The following is a 20,816-nucleotide window of genomic DNA, read 5'->3' as shown; positions in this document are numbered from 1 at the left end:
CTTTATTTTTCTATTATTTGTTGTCTAAACCCTCTGTTGCTTTTATTTTTTCCTACTTTTCTCAGTGTCCTAAAAACCCTGCCAATATTTTAGAAAACATCACCTTGAATCAGATCCAAACTCACCCTGCAGCTCCCGTCAAGCTCAGCTCTGTGTCCTGGGGACAATAAAACCGGCTGGGAGTGCTGGCCCAGGGTGGGCTGCGTCTGAGGCTCCACGCATGACATTCTCCTGCCTTGGTTCTCTGGAATCCGGGCCCTTCCTGCCTCCAGTGCCACGTTCCTGTTGCTGACAACTTCCAGGAACCACCCCCGGGAATGCACCGAGTGTGCTGACGGGGGAAACACGCTGAGTGTGGGCTGCGAGGAATCTTCTCTCATCATCTACTGAGCTATCCACTCACTCTTCCTGTAACGCACGTCTAGTAACGTGCGCTCTGGACCGTTCCACTCAGGGAGGCTGAGGATTAGGCCAGGCGACCTGCAGGGCTGCGCTGGCTGGGGTGGTGCTAGCATACTGAATGCAGCTGGCTGTGCTGCGGGTGCTCCGGAGCTGTGGTGGGGAAGACGTGCTCAGGGAAGAGCACCCTGTGTGGACGGATGACGCTGACGCTCTGGTTGCATAGACACAGATCTCATCCCTCTCTGCCCCCAGAATGTGCTGGTGGCTCCACTGTAGGCAGACACGGTCCCGGTGCTGCCTCACCTCTCACCTGGCCTGTTTCTGAGAAACGCGTTCCAAAAAGGACCAGAAGAACTCATGCTTGGAACTACGAGGACATCCATTATCTCCCCGGGAAGGCTTTAAGGCCAAGTTATTTCAGCTACAACAGCTTCTGTGCCACTAGGATCTGAGCCTCTCTATCACTGGGACCCGAACGCCCTCTTTGCATCACTGGGACCCAATCCCCTCCTGTGTAGCTGGGACCCGAGTGCCCTCTCAGCGTCACCTGGACCCGACCCCCTCTCTGTGTAGCTGTGACCATGGTCCCCTCTCCATGTCACTGGGACCCGAGTGCCCTCTCAGTGTCACCTGGACCCAACCCCCTCTCTGTGTAGCCGTGACCATGGTCCCCTCTCCATGTCACTGGGACCCTAACCCCTCTCTACATTGAAGAGAGAAAAATGCCTGTGCAGGTGGGAGGATCTCTGAATGTTCACTCTGAGTCCCGGGGTCCACACGCTGCCCCGGGAGATCTCTGCAAGGTGACTCCTCAGGCCAGGGCCTCCCTGGCAGCCTGGAGCCTGAGGGAGACGGGGCCCTGGACAGGGTGGGCCACCTGTGGGGGCTTGCACACTGTTATTTATGAGTCTTCCTGGGGCTGCTAGAGTGAGAGGCACTCCTAGGGTCTGACCCCCTGCCCGGCTCTGCACTGGAGGGACGGCCAGGGCGCAGCTGCAGCCACCCACAGAGGCAGCCACGTCCCAGCTGTGGGGGAGGCGAGCATGGGCAAAGCGGGGAGCATACTTCTGTCCTAAAATAGATTTTATCTCAAAAAGAAAACAGATGGGGATGGAGATGATTTTTTTCTTCTGAAAAGTGCAGGAAGCAGCACAGAGCTGCCGAGCAGCTCCCGCTCCCACCCAGATGCACTTAGAAACTTCCAGAACCCACTTGGTGCTGAGCCCCCAGGACGACCTGGCCTGAGTGGAGTTGGGGGGGGGGTTGGGGTGGGAGTGGCAGGTGGCCCGAGTGGGGCTGCTGCGGACCCTTCCTCTCCCCAACACAGCCATAGTGAAGGTGAAGCCATGCCAGCGGGGACAACGTGAGGGGCCCTGGTCCTGGTGGAACAGCAGAAGCGTGGATGCAGTCCCCACCCCCGGATCCCTGCCACACCAGGACCCTGGGTGTGGCAGGGACCACGTCTTGGGCAGGACCAGACACAGAGGGAGCCAGGCGGGCAGAGCTGCGTCTCCATGGGAGACAGCACCCAGGCCAGTGTCTCCTGCCCTAGACAGCACCTCCAGGCCAGCGTCTCCCTGGAGCAGACACACCCTTGGCTTTGCTGCTGGGGGTGGCTGAGCCACAAGGTTGGCAGAGGGGACCAGCAAACCCTGCAGAATGCGACCATAGAGGAGTCTGGGTGCAGGAGGCTGAGTTTCCTGGCTGCCTTTCCCATTGCCTGTGAGTTTCTGTCTTGGGAACGCCCAAAAGTGTTAGCAGGTCTGTCTCATGATTAATGCTATCTGAGTAAAGTCTTGATTCAGCAAAATTCCTCCTGACTCGGTTTTCACCACATGACTCACTGTCTACCATGGAGGGGACAATCACAAAATTTCTCAGTGCAAACATCCCACTTATTCACAGCAAACCTGGGGAGACCCTGAGTGTGGGTCCTGACCACGATTCTCAGGTCCAGAGAAGATTAGGATGAGATTTTATGACCGGGGATGATCAGAGATATGGGTTTCCTTCTACTCTATGGATTACAGATTTGTACCCAAGTTAAGGACAGATTTCTTCTTTGACAGAGTACCCTGTGGGCCTGGAGACTGATGACTGCAAGGTGTGTATCTGCAGCAAGGGAGAGAGGACCACTGGGCATGCAGACCCCCCACTGCAGGAGGATCCCAAGGAATTCATGGACAATTCAAAAGCTTTGGTTTCCAAACAACACATGAAAAAGCAAATATTCTGAGCCTGGAGTTCTCACTCTGCAGGACAACTTTATGGAAACCCTCGGCGTCCTGAGCTCCCCAGTCACCAGAAAGCAGCTGGAAACATGAAGAACAAGAGGGAGTCAGAACCAGGAGAGCAGCTGACACCCTAATCATGGCCACCAAGGGCAGTGAGCGTCTGCACACCCTCCTGTGGCCTCAGTGCCCTTCAGCGTGACCTGGTCAACTTTCCGGGGATGGTGGAGTCGTGAACCGCGTTAGTGAGGGAGGCTGCCTCACCTGGAATGTGGGGCTGGTATGGGTTGGCTGTGTCCCCACCCAAATCTCCTCTTGAGATCCCCACGTGTCATGGGAGGGACCAGGTGGAGGTAATCGAATCATAGGGGCGGTTTCCTCCATCCTGTTCTCATGAAAGTGAATGAGTTCTCAGGGGAGCTGATGGTTCCCCTCCTTCACTGGGCACTCATTCTCCTTCCTGCCGCCATATGAAGTAGGATTCATCTGCCTCCTGTTCAGCCACGATTGTAAGTTTCCTGAGGCTTCCCCAGCCCTGTGGAACCGTGAGTCAATTAAACCTCTTTCCTTTATAAATTACCTGGTCTCAGGTAGTTCTTTATAGCAGCGTGAGAATGAACTAATGCAGAGGCTCACCTGGGGACCCTGCTCCAAGTCAGCTGAGAGAGGAGAGCTAAGGGTCACCACCCACAGAACAGCGGAGGTGGCTGCCAGACTTCCCACAGCCCCCCTGCAGGGCATGGGGCTTGGGGGAAGAGGACATGGTCCGGCTCCTGTTCTAAAGTTTCGATTCTTCTAGGGAGGACAGGGAGCACATGCAGGATCCGGGCTGCCCATAGGGCCCACGGCTGCTGTGGCAAGAGCTGTTGGAGTGGAGGAAAGGGTGGAGTTCCTGCCTCGCCACTGCCCTCTGCATGCAGCCAGCATCACCCTTTGGGTTTCTGTCTGTGGGAACGTTCACAAACACTGAGCATCCTCCGTCCTTGAATTGAACTCGGCTCCAGAAAGGCCCCATCCTCGTGCAGTGGGGGAGGGAAACCAAGGCAGCCCCTGGGTTCTGAGCAATCCCCCCACCCCCGGCCCCAGACTTAATGGCACTATCCATCAATGAGGTAGACGCCATGAGTGAAATTGGGGTAAAGAAAAAAGAAATCAAGATGAAGCCAAGAATCAGAAGAGAACCCCAAATGCACACCAAATGATGCTGTACAGTTGCTAGGGGTGGGTTGCAAATTAGGCTCTGAGTTTCCTAGCAGTCAGAGCAAAGAGGGAAACCAGCCTGACCTTAACATAACAACAAATATTTTTGCCCCAGTTCCCTAGAAGCCTCCAAAACAACCTGTGGAAGCCTCGGGGTTTTAGCTCATTGTTTTAAGGTTTGGGGTTTAAAATAAAGGACAGGGAGGGGAGAAATTACTTAACTTTAAAATAAGCTAACAGGCTGGGAAAGGACAGCATTTTATAATAATTTTGTACCCCATAGAGTCACAGCACTGTGTTGCACAAACAGGGAGTGATTCACAGTATTTCTAGAAGTAAATCTCTTCTATCTCCTCCATCACACCTCATCAGGGCCAGCATCACCCATCGGCTGTGTGTGTGTCTGTACGGACTCCCCACCGGCCCCATGTCTGCTGCCTTCTGACCCTTCTCCAGCCCCAGGAGTTACATCCCCAACGGGAACCTCACTACCCACAAACAGCGAGTGGCTCTGGCCTTTTTCCACCCAGGCCTCAGCTCAAATCCCCCTTCCCCAAGCTCCCCCCATGTATTTTTCTGGCTGTTTGCTTGTTCTGTTTATCCCCCTCCACTAGGAACTGATCTTGCTGGGACAGAGTCTGCCTGAGGCGAGTTCCTGGTGGCCAGTGCCAGGCACATGTTCTGGGTTGCTTCATCCTGAGTCCCTTTGCCAACAGCCAATTTGATGATTGACTCAATCGCCAATGGCCAAGTTACTCCAAACTGTCAGACATGGTAGGCCCCTCTGACGGCTTGTCACAGCTGTTTTGCCATAAGGTTTGGGGAAGCAGTGAGAGGTGTGAGGATCTGCCTCCCGGAAGGGACGATCCTGGGCTCACGCATCCAGGAAGCACAGCACAGCCTGGTGCACGGCGGGGTACAACAGCCATTGACTTGTCGTCTTCTGAGTCCCTGAAATATTCACATTTTTTAATCCAAGTTTCCAGTGTCTTTATAAATAATGATGGCAAAAACTAAGAGAAAGGCATTGTGTAATTTGAATCAGTGCCTACAGGGCTAAGTCTCCTAGAGGCTGGATCAGCGAGAGATGATCTGGACAAGACTTTTGCCGTGACACTCATCCAAGAGAGCTGTCCTGTGGGAGGACAAGCAGGGTGAGGGCAGTGAATATGGTTATTATTGGATTTGATACTGGTGTTTCTTACAGTATTTCAGATATGAGCTTCTCAAACTCTCTGTGATGAAGAACCAGCTTTTTACAATGTCCAATCCACTGTGGATTGATACTTTCATAAAATTCAAGCAAAAATGCCCTGGCCACACCAAAGGACAGCAAAGTATCTACATGCTTGCTCTCAGTTTCTGCCCAGACTCAAGGGGTAGTTCCAACAGCCATGGCCTGCAGTGCTGGGGGCTTGGGTGGAGTGTTCTTGACCCAGATGAGCTGCAGTGGGGCTTGTGCCTGGCGGACCATCCTCCTCACTCCCCTCCCAGCCACTGAAGGCCACGGGGTCACTGCTCAGAAGTGGATGTGGCTGTCGAGTCTTCACCAACCCTTCCTGCTGGTGGATGCCTGGACACACCATGCTTCCCGACACTTGGGTCATTTTGTGGTGATGTCATTGGCCACAATAGTTGAAATCAAGCAGGTGGCACCAACTCTGACCATGCATCAGCCAGTGTCAGCCAGGAAGCATGGCTCAAGCCGTAAATGGTAGCATTTCAGCCATTTTTTCTTCCCAAGTTTGACTGCTTTTCACCTTTGTGATGCACACAAGCAAAGGTAGAAACATTTGCATTGAGAATATTCTCCAGGGAGAGAGAACAAAGGGACAGCAGGAATACCCTCCAGGGCTCTGGGCGTGTCCCTGAGGAAAGACCTCTGCATGCAGCCAGTTTCACCATTTCGGTTTCCATCTGAGGGGATGTTTACAAACACTGAGCATCCCCAGTCCTTGAATTGAACTCAGCACCAGAGAGGCTTGTGGTGGGAGATGGAAGCCAAGGCAGCCCCTGGATCCTGAGCAATCTCCCCACCCCCAGCCCCAGACTTTATGGCACTACTGGCCAACAAGACGGACACTATGAATGAAATTGAGGTGAAGAAAAAAAATAAGAGGAAAAGAAATCAAGATGAAGCCAAGAATCAAAAGAGAACCCCAAATGCACACCAAGTGATCCTGTGCAGTTGCTAGGGGTGGGTTACAAATTAGGCTTTGAGCTTCCCAGCAGTCAGAGCAAAGAGGGAAACCAGCTTGATCTTAAGATAACAACAAATATTTTTGCCCCAGTTCCCTAGACGCCTTCATAGAGGAAAAACCTGGGTGCTGCGGGTTCCGCCTTGGGAGCATCATCCCTCCTAGACAATCCCAGAGGCCCACCATGAGCAGGAACTGTCACTTCTGTGATGCAGAGGCCTGGCATGTGGTCAGAGCCAGCATGGGTGAGTTGCTTGGTCAGTGAGTGGCAGAGCAGACTCCCAACACCTGCTGGTCACCGTCACTGCCCAGTGGTTTTCTGCACCTCTTTGTCTTCACAAGCAGCTCCGCAGACTGGATAGAAAATGCACGTCTGACTGATGCAGCTGTCGGAGGCCAGGAACAGGCTGCCCCAGAGGGAGGCAGGAGGAGGACGGTCTCCAGGAGGCTGCTCTAGGGGCCCAGATTTTCCTTTTGTTTGGTGGCCCTCAGGTCCCTGGGGCTCCGCTCCCCTTCACCCCTAGCTTCAGTCCTTTCCTTGGGCACGAACTGGCCTCCCTGATGCACCCTGCCTTAGAGCCTTGTTCTAGTCTGTGCGGGTTGCCGGCCAGTGACCGCCACCTCCCACCCTCAGTGTGGCCTCGGAGCTTGGGTTTCCCAGGGCTCTTCTGTCTCATGTGGAGGCTGCCCTCCTTGCACCCATAGCTGGTCAACCATGATGGGATGCTGCCAAGCTGATCACTTCCACTCTTGTTTCCAGAAATTCCTCATCGTCCCTGAGATGGGGAGAGCCGGGTCTGTTTTCCAGCACAGTCAGGTTCTGGTTCTTACGTTTCTTCTTCTTCTTCTGTCATTTCACTGGGGCTCAGGGAGGAAGGACATCAACTTGGCTAACATTTTGAAGGGATGTCCCTGTTTTTACCCGTGAGGGCTCAAAGGGTGCTCTCTTCCTGAGTTTCCCCCTCAGCAGGACCCTCACCCTGAGGCTGTACAGTGAAAATACAAGACTCCTAACTCTTAAGAAAGCAAGAAAAAAACCCAAACTTCCCACCCTATTAAGGTGTTCCAATCTTATCTCATGAATAGGAGAGTGTTTTTTTTTTGAGGCAGAAGGACTGGAGAAAGTGGTCCAAGCCTAGAACTTTTTTGGAAGGAAGATGGAGGGCGTGGCAATTTCTACACTTAGAAAAGGTTGGAGATCATTAACGAGGTGCACAACGCCTCCCAAGGATATTGATGGACTCTGTGTTTCTAATAGTTAAAGAATGGAGGCAGGTTAAATGCTCTCCAAAAAGGTCAGTTTATACAATCAGAATGTCTCCACGAGGCGGGACTAAAAAGTTAGTGATTTGTGTATTGACTACGTCTGAAAGTTTAATCAGCAAAATGTTACCAGCACTTATCTCTGTGTGGTGAGATGAAAATTATACTTAAATATTTTCATTTTTGCTTATTTAAAATTGTGCTTCTTAAGTTTTCAACAAAAAAATGCATATTGTTTTTTAATAAGAAAAAAGGTTATTAATTTAAATATAACAACCCATGTTAAGACAAGGTGATGGCAGAGCCGAGGCTAGACCAAGTGCATGTGCACAATCCACAGCAGCGCATGACCAGGGCTGAGCATCTGCATCTCCAAGTGGCTTTGGGGAGAAACCCTAGGGATGTTTCCCAGAAAGTTTCCCACCAGGTGATGGTGCTTTTGAGTGATGGGTGCTCAGCAGCAGCTATGAAGGGACAGAGGCAGTGCCTGCCTGCAGGATGCTTCCGGTCCAGTGAGGGACAGACAGGAGGGCCCAACCTGGAGCAAAGTTTAGGGTGGCCACCCTGTGGGAGAGGAGTAGGCAGGGGCCAAGGGCACTCCCAGATGGAGACCAGATGCCTGAAGAGGTCAGGGCCACGTTGATCTCCAGGCCTAGCATCCAGGCTGAGCAGAAGGGGCTCTGGCCAGGTTTGCCACCTCACGTACCAACAGTCCCCTGCCCCTTCCTGCCCCCACATGGGTGCCTGCCCAGGTGCGGCATGCACAGGAAGGGGACAGGGCTCATTGAGGGTGTGTGCAGGGGAACGTGGCAGGGCACAGTGCCCATGGTCCCTGGAGTCCCCTTGCTAGGTGTGTGCAGAGCCACCCTCAGCTCCTTGGGACCCTCTCTCATGAGGCCTCCTTCCCCAAGAGGGACCCCCCAGATGTGGCTTGGCAAGGAGCTGGGAAAGCACAACCCATGGTGGAAAGGGGAAGATCTGACCCAACCTTGAACTTTTCTGGCAAGGAAGTAAAATCTGCGAGGAAATTCGGGGAGTCTGGGATTCTTCACTCTCTGCGGGATGTCTTGGGGGCGGTAAATCAGCGTGGGAAGGAGGCAGCAGGTGGGGAGGGCAGAGTGGGCGTGGGGGCTTTGACTTAAAACGCTTTACTGTCTGGGAATGCTGGTGTTCTGAACAGTGTGTGTGAGTATATGGATGTGCACGTATGCGTATGTATGCATAGGTGCACATGTGCATAAGTGTGTGTGTCTGCACGTATGTAAGTGCATGTGTGCATATGTTCAGGTGTGCACTTGCATGTGTGCATGCAGTTGTGACTTCTTTCACTCGCCTGCAGGAGAGGTAGGTTTGCCTCAAGGCTCTTGCAGCTGGGAGAGTGGGGACATCCCCAAAAGGCAGCTCAGCTCCTCTAGGCTGTCGGTGTGGGTGCTGCAGACCTGTGCTCAAGAGCAGCCTGGGTCACCCTTGATGGGCACCGCATGGGGCCTCACACCTGCAGCCAGGAGCCCTAGACAGGGGCCCAAGGAATTTGCTCTCTGGTGATAGAGAAGGCAGTCATACGTGCACACTCACATGCTCAGACACACATACACTCACATGCATGTTCACATGCTCACATACATACACCCCCACATGCTTACACATACACATGTCCACCTGCTCTCACACACACACACATACCTGCTCACAGAAATACACACATGCACATGCTTACATGCTCATACACACAAACCCACCTGCTCACACAGATACACATACACATATACACACAAACCCAAGTGCTCACACATGTGCTCACATGCTCATACACACACAAACCCAAGTGCTCAAATACACGTGTGTGCTCACATGCTCATACACACAGAAACCCACCTGCTCAAATACACATGCATGCTCACATGCTCATACACAAATACACAAACCCACCTGCTCAAAAACATGTGTGCACTCAGATGCTCATACACACACAAACCCACCTGCTTACACAAATACACATATGTGCTCACATGCTCATACACACACAGAAACCCATCTGCTCACACAAATACATGTACATGCTCACATGCTCATACACACATACACACACACAAACCCACCTGCTCACACAAATACATGTACATGCTCACATGCTCATACATACACACACAAACCCACCTGCTCACACAAATACATGTACATGCTCATACACACATACACACAAACCCACCTGCTCACACAAATACATGTACATGCTCACATGATCATACACACATACACATACACACACACCTGCTCACATAAATACACGTGTGTGCTCACATACTCATACACACACAAACCCACCTGCTCAAATACATGTGTGTGCTCACATGCTCATACACACAAATGCACTTTCTCAAATACACGTGTGTGCTCACATGCTCATACACACACACAAACTCATCTGCTCAAATACACGTGTGTGCTCACATGCTCATACACACACCCACCTCCTCACACAAATACACATGCATGCTCACATGCTCATACATACATACACAAACCCAGCTGCTCACACGTGTGCTCACATGCTCACACACACAAACCCACCTGCTCAAATACACGTTTGTGCTCACATGCTCATACAAACCCATCTGCTCAAATACACATGCATGCTCACATGCTCATACACAAATACACACACACAAACCCACCTGCTGACACAAATACATGTGTGTGCTCACATGCTCACACACACGAACCCACCTGCTCAAATACATGTGCGCACTCACATGCTCACACACAAACCCACCTGCTCAAATACACGTAATACACGTATGTGCTCACATGCTCGTACACACACACAAACCCATCTGCTCACAAATACATGTGCATGCTCACATGCTCATACACACATACACACAAACCCACCTGCTCAAATTCCTGTGTGTGCTCACATGCTCACACACACACACACAAACCCACCTGCTCACACAAATATACGTGTGTGCTCACATGCTCACACACAGAAACCCACCTGCTCAAATACATATGTGTGCTCACATGCTCATACATGCATACAAACCCACCTGCTCACATACATGTGCATGCTCACATGCTCATACACACACACAAATCCACTTGCTCACACAAATACACATGTGTGCTCACATGCTCATACATGCACACCCATCTGCTCAAATACACATGTGCTCACATGCTCATACATACACACAAACCCACCTGCTCAAATACACTTGCATGCTCACATGCTCATACACACATACACAAACCCACTTGCTCACACAAATACATGTGTGCTCACATGCTCATAGACACAAAAATCCACCTGCTCACACAAATACACGTGCATGCTCACATGCTCATACACACACACTTGCACACACAGGCACACACACAGGGATCCCTTGTATTTCAGTCAAAGATGTTCTAAAGGGCTGGGATCTTAAGTGATCAGAACAACAAACTTATAAATGAATACCTGCAGATCTGGAATTAGAACTTTCCCCATGCTTCCAAAACTGTTCTGTTTGCTTTCCTGGAAAGTCCAATCCATTTATTTTACCTCCCTGAATGCAAATGGACCCATCCTGGGCCAAGTTCTTCCTCACTCGGTGGTATAAGAAAATTAGCCCGAAGATCATACAAGGGAATGGCCAGGCTAAGTGATGCTGGGGCAGTGGGATCTCTGGTTCTTCTTTAAGGTCAATGGGATTCATTCAAATCCTTCATGGTTCCTGCAACCAATCTTGATGTCAGGGTAGTAGAGTGCACAGCAAAGAGCTGAATAAAGACTCTGCCCCATGGGAACAGGGCAACTGGGGACATCCTGAGGCAACTGGGCAGGTGGAGACAATGCGGTGAAGTGTGACCAAAGGTGACCTTTGAGTTGTGCAAAGGTTCTGCAGGTGGGACTGGTGGGGCCAGGGGCAGATAGCCCATCGTGGGCTACAGAGGGCCAGGACTTCCCTGCAGGGCTTGTAGGAGCCATCTGAGGGCTCTTCTGAAAGGCTCAGGGGCCTGTGTGGAGGGTGGTGGGCATCCCTGCCACCCTGCCTGTGGCAGGGCCCTCACTGCTGTCCCCTGTCCTCTGGGAGCTGCCCTGCAGAGGTGGTCCTCTTGCAGAAGGACCGCTTGACCTATTTAAAAAGGTCTTCCCTCAATCCTTTGTGATGTCCTGAAGTGTTTACAGGATCAATACCGGCAATTATCAGGCTCCGAGCCTGCTGACCAAGCAATGACGCCACAGCAAGAACAGATTCCAGCGTCCCATCCTGTGCAATGGCTCTGGAGGGATAAAGGGCAGTATCTGATTAGACAGGAATCTTGCACGGCTGTGGATAGATGGGAAGAGGGGGATGTTGGGAGCAGGGATGCCTCCTGTGGCCAAAGTTCAGGGTCAAGTCACATATCTGTGGCCAGGATTCTCCTTTGTGGGCTGTTAGGTCCGGCAGACACTGGTGCCCAGAACACGAGGTCGCAGGGCTCAGCATCGGAGATAAAGCCAGATGCAGGGGTGCGATGGAATGCTGGCGTGGGCAGGGACGGGGATGGGGGAGGTTGCCGGGATTTCCAGCCAGATTTCTGACATCCTTGCAAAAAAGCGACAATCAAGACAACGGCCAAATTTCCTCCTAGGAGAGAGAGGATGGGGGAGAGGCGAGGGAAGGCGGGGGAGAGGCGAGGGAAGGCACGGGAGGCCAAATGTGGTGGAACCAATGTGGTGTGTACGCGGGGCTCTTGGAGGCAGCTGTGTAGAAGGCTGCAGGGGCTCAGCCCGCTGGCCCTGGACTCTTTCACTTTGAGGAGGAGAGCGAGGTCCATGGGAAGAAAGTGGGTGGAAAGAAATTTAGTGTGACTTTAACAAATCCTCATCAACTTGGGAGTGTGCTGCAGCTGCATGCCAGGGAGAGGGTCATGCACTGGCCCCACACAGGGTGGCCGGCGTGGCTTCCCAGCCAGGTCCTGCAGGGCCATGAGCCAGAAGGCAAGGGGGGATGGTGCTCCCCGTTGGGTCCTCTTGTGCGTGTGAGCTGCACCCCTCCTTGGGGCACCACGCTCCCAGCTCTATTTTCCTTTGAAGAAGCAACAGAGCATCCTCGATGTCTGCTCAGTATGTGGCAAGCACCCAGCACAGCCCCGAATCATCGGAGATCTTTCCTCCATTTGCGTCCATGGTTGTCACAGTGACACAGGCAGAGTGACAGGGCTTTGGAGTGTGCCCCCATCACAGGAGGAGGCAAGTCCCGCAGGTCCCCTCTGCCTTCCTAATGCGAACCCCTGATTCCAACTCCTGTTGGCGGGGACCTTGCAGCTCCCCAAGGTACCTCTCAGTTGCCAGAAGTCCCGGTTTAATATGAAACAAGGCCCCTCTCTGGCACTGTCCACCAGCGTTGTCCCTTCGCACCCCACACAGCAAGAGCTTTTCCCTCCCAGGGATCTGCCACTCCTGTTCAAAGATGCCCATCCCATCTCCACTTCTCCAAGCTGCCCCACACCGAGTGCCTCATTAAATTCTAGCCAAGTGTCCCCACACACTTGAGCCTGTGCTCGTAGCACTCAACAACTCCCTCTCCTGCCTCCTGAAGAACACAAGCTCCAGGCAGCAGGGGCCAAGGCCCTGGCCACACTGCCACGTGTGGTCCTGCCACACTGTACCTGGGTCCCTGGACTCCAAGCTCAGTGCCTTTCCAGCCACACCAACAGATGTCAAAAATTATTTCGTCCCAGTGGTGGAACCATTCCATAAAAAGGAGCCTTTGAACAAAAGCATGACGGGCACAGGCTGCTAAGGGGGATGGGGCACTGGCAGCCACAGGCCCTTGCCTCGCCCCTGCCCCACTAGGATTGTCCTCCCTGAGGTAGGTGTGGGCTGGGTAAGGGCCCATGGAACATGGACTGAAACCCCCGGGGGTGTGAGGGTGGAGCAGGTAGGCAGCTGCCTTGGTTGGGCTGGAAAAGCCTGTGAATCCCATTGCTACCCCTCCCAGGACCCTGCAGGGTGCACCCATTGGTATGGGAGCTGGGGGGTCACCTAACAAAGCCAGCGCAGGCTTCCCTGGGGAGGAATGGGCACAGCTGGATCCCTCCAGGAGCTCCCCCATGGGTGGACCTTGGGGAAAATGACTTAGAAGAGCCCGTTTTACTGCAGAATCAGAAGCAACTTTGATTACAGATTTGATAGCAATTGATCTCCCATTTCTTAAACAAAACAAAACAAAACAAAAAACCCTACTTCATTCACTCATTTGGTATTAAATCAAATTTAAGACATTATAAAAATAAATTAAAGCAGGTTTCACTCAGAATCTCACCATCTAAACAGCACCCCAAGATAATAAGGTGGAAGGTGCCTGAGCCTGAATCCACACTGGGCTGCCTGCCTTTGTGGCTGGAGCTCCTGACTCCCCAGCAAATGTGAGATATTGGTGCTGTTTGTGTTTAACACATTCACAGTGCTTTTTACCTGGGTCTAGTAAATATATTTATTTTTAAGGACTGCCTAGCATTTTTTTGCACAGAGATCCCACAATTTGTATTACTATCCCTGCAGCAATGAAAATTTAAATTGTTTATAGTTTCCTTTTTTTTTTCTTTTAGCTTTTCATTGGAACTTTATATACATCTAAGTTTCCCATTATTTTTAAAAAGGGGCTTTAAAATCAGTCATATAAATGTCTGTTTTTGAGGAATAAAATGAAGCAACTTTGAGGTCACATCTAATCCTCCCCCATCCCAATTTTAGCAGAAAAATTATGTACGTTTGGATTTGCTTCCATGAGTCAAGTTCTTAATGCGTTGCTCTCCTTCGGAAGGGAGAGTCCTGTCACTTTTATGAATCATCCGAATCCCAAAGGTGGAAACCCTTCACTGAGCAGCTTACAATGACTTGAGATTAACGATGCGTGTTGGCTGGGACGAGTGCTCCTAGGAAGGGGTGGTGCATAAGGGGCTGTCTCAGAACTGTGTCTGCAACTGAGCCATCTCGTCCCCAGGGCAGGCAGGGTGGCCTGGTGGATAGCACACAGAATTTCTGTCCTGGCCTCCAGTTCACCCAGAGGTGCCCAACACAAGCTTGTCTCCCTGGGAGAGGCCTCTATGGATCACTCTCTATTCCTGGATCTGACTGTGGCTGAGCATGGCTCCTGAAGTTGAGCCCAGGCTCTGCAGCAAGGCAGGCTTCTCTGAACATTTGGTGTGCTGGGCTGAGCCTGGGTGAGTCCCCAGGGACATAGCTTGAGGGGTCTCCTAAACTTTTTTGGCCAAGGCTCTGGCCTCCCCTACCACCCTCCGCACTTTTGGGGCAACATCCGCCAGCACCTCCCAGAGCAGCATGCCATGGGTCTTGGCCTAGGAGAGAATTGTCTACAGTGCGTTTGCTAATGTCTCAGATGTGCCACCTTGAGAAGACACTGCATGCAGGGCCTGACAACCCAGACGCCGGCAGAGGACAGGTCCCAGCCAATGGAACGGAGCTGCTTTTATTGGGGCCAAGCTTAACACCCTGCAGGTGTGTTACTTTTTTAAATCACCTTGTGAACCAAAAGAAAATGACAGCTGACAGTACTTGGCTGCACTCAGCCATACCCATCAGTACCCAGCAGCACCTGGGAGTACCTAGCAGTACTCACCAGTACCCATCAGTACCCAGTAGCACCTGGCAGTATCCACCAATACTCATCAGTACCCATCAGACTCCAGCAGCACCTGGCAGTACCCATCAGTAGCCAGTAGCACCCATCAGTACTCATCAGTACCCAATAGTATCCAGTCATACCCAGAAGTACCCAATATACCCAGCAGTATCCAGCAGAACCCATTAGCACTCAACAGTACCTAGCAGCACCAATAGTATTCATCAGCACATGATAGTACCCAGCAGCACCCACCAGCATCCGACTCACCCTTGCTTAGTCTGCCAGGAGTGGCTGGTCTATGTCTTCCTGTTTTTCTCTACAGCTGGGAGGGAGGATGGCCGTGGAGCAGCCGGGGCACTAGGTCCACAGTGGTTCCTGGTGTTCCTGGCGTGGTCTTTGGAGGCGGTTGCCGCTTTCTTTGTGGCCCCCTCCATTCTGGCTGCTTCTCAAGCCCTGGAGGGACCTATGCGTGGGTGTGGGAGGCCTGGTGCCCGTGGCTGTTGGGTGGGGGCTGGTGAGTAGCTGCCTCCCAAGTTGGTCCTGGATTTTGGCTGCCCCGGGGCAGGTCGGCAGCGTTGTCTTCCCTGAGACTTTGCTGCTTGAGCCCCATCCACTCCTCCTAAACCCGACTCCCCTCCGGCTGCCCAGGTCAGTGCACCTGGACCTTGGAAGAGCCCACGGGCTAGTCGGTCCGTGGCTCCATCCCCTGCACCTGTGCCTGCCCCTCTCTCACACGCCTCCTGCTAAAGCAGCACTGAAAGGGGAATCGTGGGGAAGTGCGAGCAACAGCTGGGCCCAAGGAATACTCAGAAATGACTGAGGATCATTTTCCTGAGCTGAAGGTATAATAACGAATGTCAGTTTAAAGGCAAAATCGCTGCAAGAGGCCAGCCACTTTCTGACACAAAAATCACACATTGCACAAAAAAGAAACCCTTCTTAAGGAAACCCACCAGTAAGCAACCAGACAAATCCACGTCCCTCCAAAGCAGCTGCTCCAACAGGAGCCTCAGAGTCATTTGAAAGGGTAAAGTTTGCCCTAAGGAACTCGTATCTGGTTATATGGGACCCTAGAGAGCACAGGAATCTGAGATACAGGCAGCAGCTACAACCTCTCAGGCAGAAGCTGAGCGCCTGTCTACTAGGGTACCTTGAAATTCCGCTGGGAAGCGCTTGCCAGGTCAGCAGCAGGACCAGGGTGACTGCAGAGCTCACAGGAGTGGGGCTGCTGGAATCCCTGTGGAAGATACCCTCTGGGTGCCAATGGAACCCACTGGAAGCTGTCCTGTGGGGGCCAGTGGAATTTGCTGGGGAGCCGCCCACATGGCAGTGCCCGTGATGTCCACTGGGGTGAGCGTCCTGGGCGTCCCATGCCTTGATGGCGGCCATGCTGTTGGAACAAGCTGGGAGGGACATGGAACCTAGAGATAGGCCCCTTCCTCTGCCATGCCTGGTGGTACCCTCCATGGATGAAGCCTGGTGCTGCCAGCTTGCAAAGGAGCCACGTTCACAGCCCAGCTCCCCGCATCACAGGGAAGGTCCAAGGAGGGCAGAGTTGGAGCTGAATGGTAATAAAGGGATACTAGCACACAGTGTTTGTTTATGATATATGTATACTACTGCACTACTGTACTAATGCGCCTTAGAAAAACACAAACCCAAGGGCCGGGTGCCATGGCTCATGCCTGTAGTCCCAGCAGTTTGGGAGGCAGAGACAGGCAGATCATTTGAGGTCAGGAGTTCAAGACTAGCCTGGCCAACATGGAGAAACTCCATCTCTACTAAAAATACAAAAATTAGCCAGGTGTGGTGGCTAATTTTTGCACCTGTGGTCCCAGCTACTTGGGAGGCTCAGGCAGGACAATTGCTTGAACCTGGGAGATGGAGGTTGCTGTGAGTCGAGCCCACGTCACTGCACTCCAGCCCGGGTGAGAGCGAGACTCCGTCTCAAAAAACAAAACAACAAAATACACCAAAAATCAAACAAACAAAAACACGAACCAGAGAAATTTACCATTAGTGTGAGCAGTTTTGTTAATTATGACTGTTTTAATTCTTTGTGACATAGTGTGCAAAGGTTTGTTTCTGGCTGGGCACGGTAGCTCACGCCTGTAATCCCAGCACTTTGGGAGGCAGAGGTGGGAGGATCGCTTGAGCCCAGGAGTTCAAGACTAGACTGGGCAACACGGCGAAACCCCGTCTCTACAAAAAATTAAAAAATTAGCTGAGCATGGTGGCACACGCCGGTGGTCCTAGCTACTTGGAGGCTGAGGTGGGAGCATTGCTTGAGCCCAGAAAGTTGAGGCTGCAGTGAGCTGTGATCACACCACTGCACTACAGCCTGGGCGACAGAGCAAGATCCCGTCTCAAAATAAATGATAAAATAAAATAAAAAAACAAAAAAACCCCCAAAATCCAAAGGTCTGTTTCTACGTTCATTTTATTTGTAACTTGGTTTTAATGACAATCATTGCTGGAAAGGAACTGCTTACAAAGTCACGTAGATCCAAATGAAAGAAGGCTGCGCTTATTAAATATGCTTTACCCTTTCACTTCCACCAATTACACAAAGGATTTTGTTCAAATTTTGTCTAGTCAGTGCCCATCTTCCCTGATGTTAATAATTTGCTCTTGCAAATTAATTGGGAGTTGTATTTAAAGGTTTTTAACAAGCATATTTAAAACTCACTAGGATCCTTTATTTGGAAGATTTTCAAACAGACTGAAAAAAATTCTGTCCTTAAATTTTTAAAGTGTCCATATATGAGAATTTTTGTAGAAGACAAATTTTTTTAAGCCACAAAATTATATAACAGTGGAAAATTTTTTAAGCCCTCTGTTTTTAAAGTGCAATCTCCATTGAATTGTTTTATTTAACACCACTGCCCCCCCCCCCTCCATTTTCTCATTCTTTATTCAAATGCCAACTTTACCTTGAGGAGCAGACTGTGTTTATTTTTCCATAAAATATCTGTAAATAGCATAGACTGTCAGTCACCGGCCACTTAGAAAAGTCTGCAAACAGAAACCATGTGTATATTGTAAGGGAAGAGAGTGCCACGTCCTCCCAGTGGTGGAGAGGAAGATTGGGAGGGTGTCCAGGACGTGCCTGGGCCTGGAGAGTCCCCATCTCTTCTCCAGCTCCTCTACAGAGCCATGGTACCGCTGCAGCCACTGGCTGAGTGGACACCAGACCTCCGGCCCTGTGGTGGGATGGTTCAGGGGCCACTGCCTCCAACCCTGTGAGTGGGAAGCTGGTCTGAGGAAGGGGATGTGAGGGCCACATGACCTCCCGGAGGGAGGCGAGTGGGCAGATCGAGTGTCTCCATCCTTGAGGGGAGGAGGGCAACGAGAGTTCCTTAGGGGCCTCGGAGGGGCTGGAGAACCTTTAAGGGGGTGGGGGCGGATTCCTTTGTTGTTATTGTTGTTTTTAATCTGTTGGGCATTAAGGACATGGCAGCAATAGACCTGTGCGCCAAATTACTGACAAAGGGGGGAAGAAAAGAACATCCCATCTGGCTGGGTGGGGACAGAACAGGGTGGAGGGAGCACCTGGGTATGTCAGGTGAGGAATGTCAGAGGGAGCCGTCCACCCACGTGGCCAGCGGAACGGAGCGTGGGAGGAGGCCCAGGAACACCTGAGATCAGAACCCACAGGGCACGTGAGAAGATCCAATTCCAGCGCGCAAAGGAACTCCAGGCGCTTCCAAACGCGCCCGCATCATGAAAACATCCAGCGGACGATTAAAGACGCGATCCTGGTGCAGACCCTGACCCGAGGAAGGAAAAGGGTGAGAAATAGGCAGACATAGCAGAGTGGGAAAGAGGCAGATGCGGACGGAAAGCAGGAGGCTTGGGGGTCGGGCCCAGGAGACCTGATCTGAGAGTAACAAGTTACAGGAGCGCGGAAAATCACAGATGGGGGAAGGGCAGCCATTAAATATTGGAACTCTCCCCTGAGCTGGGGGACGCCGGCAGAGGAAGGGCTCAGGGAGTTCCAGGTTCAGCTGATGAGAAAAGATGTACTCTGCACTATGTCATGGGAACAGCTTCCGAACTCTGCATACACACGGTATTCTTCCCTTCATATGAAACTCTAGAAACAACAAATTGCATCCACAGTGATGGAAATCAGACCAGTGGTTGTCAGGGGCCACCGAGTTGACTGGGACAGTGATGGAAATTTTAATGAATACATAGATGTATAAACATGTCAAAACATGTACTTTTTAAAATGGATCCATTTTATTATATGCAAATGTTACTAAATAACTTTGAATGGAAAATTATAAGTGCTGTACTTTCTGCATCGAGAAAAAGAAAGCCAATCATTTTTCAATCAAAAGGAATATGTTACCTAAAAAAGCAAAACAATCGGAATGGTCTCAGGCTTCTCGTCTACAACACTGCAAGCCAAAAACAGTGGAAGAGCAAAGACTGCAACCCAGGAGCCCCTGTTCCCAATAGATCGTTGAAGTGTTAGGAGCAGAAGGTGTTTGAAGATACATTAAAAACTCAGTGAGTTTATCGCCTAAGTGCCTCATCTAGGAAAACACCAGAGAAATAGTTCTAATGAAATGACAAACCCAGCAACGACATAGCAGAGACCTCCGGATGAAGGAGGATGGAGAGGAAGGAAGCAGTGGCATTAGGAAGCTTCATCTGCTCGGAGGCATCCTGAGGGGCTCAGCGTTTGGGAGCAGCGGAGTGGCGCAAACCCTGCAGGGTGGCTGGGTCTGGTCTCCACAGGGGATGGCAGAAGCATAAGAGAAACTGAGGCCACGGTGTGAGTGGGAACCTGGTTGCAGTGGGTTATGGGATGAGAGAGACAGTGTGTGTTTGGTGCGCATAAGTAATTGTCTTTTTCTTTTTTTTCTCACTCTGCCACCCAGGTTGGAGTGCAATCTAGGTTCACTGCAACCTCCACCTGGGTTCAAGCAATTCTTCCTGTCTCAGCCTCCTGAGTAGCTGGGATTACAAGTGCCCATCACCATGCCCGGCTAATTTTTTTTTTTTTTTTTTTAGTAGAGACAGGATTTCAAATCCTCTTAAGGGCACATTGATAAGTCTGGTTGAAAACAGGATTTGCCTCATCCAAAGCAGGAAGAAGTGACTGTGATGAAGATGAAGGCACAGCCATGAAAGATTAATTATTCTGTAACTCAAGAGGGTCTGTCTAGGGCCCAGGGACCCATGTTTTCCTTATTAACCAAAAATAAGTAAGAAGGGTGATGATTGTGTCTGCACCCTGGGCGTCTGCGTGTTGATTTGGTGATGAATGGCGCACCATTGCCATGAGGTGGCAGTTCTTTCCTGACTGGAAGATGGTAACAGCCCTGCCCCATTTCCCCGCCGTATTTATACTGGACTTCAGAGAACTGTGAAAGCCCATCTGGAAACCAGTCAAGGCAGATGAGTGCCCCTCACACACCCTGTGGAGAGCACCACCCTTCCCTCCACTATCATCACCAGCAACAAACATTTGCTGCAACCCACGGTGTGCAAGGCAGAGGGCCCGGTGCTGCAGGGACAGAAAAAGGAATGAAGGACAAAAGAACATGACAGAAGAGAAAGGAAGGACGTCTCTGTTCTCCAGGGATTTGTCATCCACCTGGGTGCTGGTCTGATGTCCCTGAGTCACTGAAGCAATGCCAGCAGCATTTTTATGGGCAGAAAGATCAATGCCCATAAATCCTCCCTGTCAAAGGTGATCTAAGATTCTACTGGTTCAGGCTGGGCTCCGAGTCACCTATTTATTCAAGTTATAATTACTGAGCTCCACTGCAGAGGCTGCTGGCCACACCCTTATTTCCTAGAAATGGAACTCTTTCTAGCAGCGTGTATGACTGTCTGGAATAAAACGACACCTCCCAGACTCTCCCGTATCTATGTTTGGCCACATA

This window comes from Papio anubis, chromosome 10, assembly GCF_008728515.1.
Source record: "Papio anubis isolate 15944 chromosome 10, Panubis1.0, whole genome shotgun sequence".
Taxonomy (NCBI): domain Eukaryota; kingdom Metazoa; phylum Chordata; class Mammalia; order Primates; family Cercopithecidae; genus Papio; species Papio anubis.
This window is presented reverse-complemented; position numbering follows the sequence as displayed.